This window comes from Corvus brachyrhynchos, unplaced genomic scaffold (assembly GCF_000691975.1).
Source record: "Corvus brachyrhynchos isolate BGI_N302 unplaced genomic scaffold, ASM69197v1 scaffold130, whole genome shotgun sequence".
Lineage (NCBI taxonomy): Eukaryota > Metazoa > Chordata > Aves > Passeriformes > Corvidae > Corvus > Corvus brachyrhynchos.
In genome coordinates, this window is record NW_008236193.1 from 1,322,350 (window position 1) to 1,323,817 (window position 1,468).

The window sequence follows — 1,468 nt, forward strand, 5'->3', positions numbered from 1 at the left end:
GGCCGCGTCACTGCAATAAAGGGTTTTTCCAGTAGCGCCTTGCCCGGGTTTCACTCAGCGAGCGCCTGACACCTCTGTTTGTCTCACACCTGAGCACCTGCTGCTTTTCGCGGGTTCAGTAGCAGCATGCCCTGCTTGTTAGTGGGGTTACACATAAAGTCTTCATTGTAATATCACTTCGTTATTGCATCTTTACTGACCTGGCATAACAAAAATAATTTTGTTTTGATTACAGTAGCCTTAATCCTGACCTTCCTGGTAAGCGATTTTCTGTATGTGATGAAGTGGTACTGGAAACTTACTGGACCCTGGATTAGCTCCCGCTAATCACAGGTTGAAAGTCAAGCTTGGTACCGGCTTGCAAAGCAACAGCCTGCTACTTCTCTGTGTCTGTCCTGAGTAAACTGCTCAGTGAATGCTGGCATAAATACACCTGCTTGCTGTCCTTCCTGGCAGTCACATGCAGAGAGCAAGTGCTTGTCATTCCTCTTTGATTTATTGACTCCTCCATCTCTCTTTGGCTTTCCCTTCCACCACAAAATTAGTTAGCAAGATGTGTTGTTTTAGGATATTACATAAGTCAAAAGTAAGGCTGAAAAGTTTAGAATGAGCCTGAAAACTCTGCTGGTTCAAGGGCAGGTGTTTAAGGACTGGTGTTTTTTATCTGCTTATAGAGTGGTGCAGGTTTTGTGGTGTGTGTGAGCAGAGTCAGATCTGCAGCCTCTCATGTAAGGTCTCTGATGGGGAGTGGTTTTTGTCTGCAGTGTCCTGAGCTTGACTGAGGCAGTTCAGCGGCAGCTGTAACTGAGGATTTGGGTGTCCTAAAGCTGAGCAGAGCACTGCTGGGACAGATGGGTAAAATGCTGAACTGGAGCAGGCACTGACGATTGTTGTAGGGCTGATGTTAAGAGTGTGGGATTTGTCCTTTCTGCCAGTTCTAGTTGTGCCCTGGGCAGCTCATGGGGCAGCATGAGGCGTGGAATTTGTGCCATGGAGAAAGCCCTTGTGTTTGTGCTGTTGCTTGATGTCATTTACGATTCTTTGGGGGGTGTTTCAGAGCATTAGCACAAGGCTGCGATCCCTGGCTCGCGTGACGCAGAGCTCAGAACTGGTTGTGTGTGCCAGAATTCCTCTCAGAGTTCAGTTCTGTGGCTGCTGTTTATTTCCTCACAGCTTCAGCAGTGACCCAAGAGTGTTTGCTCTGGCCCCTGCCAGCCCTGAGTGCTGGGTGACTGGGATAGAGTGGCTTAGAGAGCTGTATCCCTTCTGGAATATCCATGTGGGGTCAGCCGGGTCTCTGTCCACATGAGGAGGGAGGCAATTTGCATCCTCACACTTGGTCTGGTGATTGCCCTTTAATGATGCAGTGTAATATGAGCACCGCAGAGAACCAGGGGTGGTACAGGGCTGCAGCTGGCCCTGCGTCCATCTTGGTCCTGCAGAACGAAGTGGGCAGAGACACCACTGC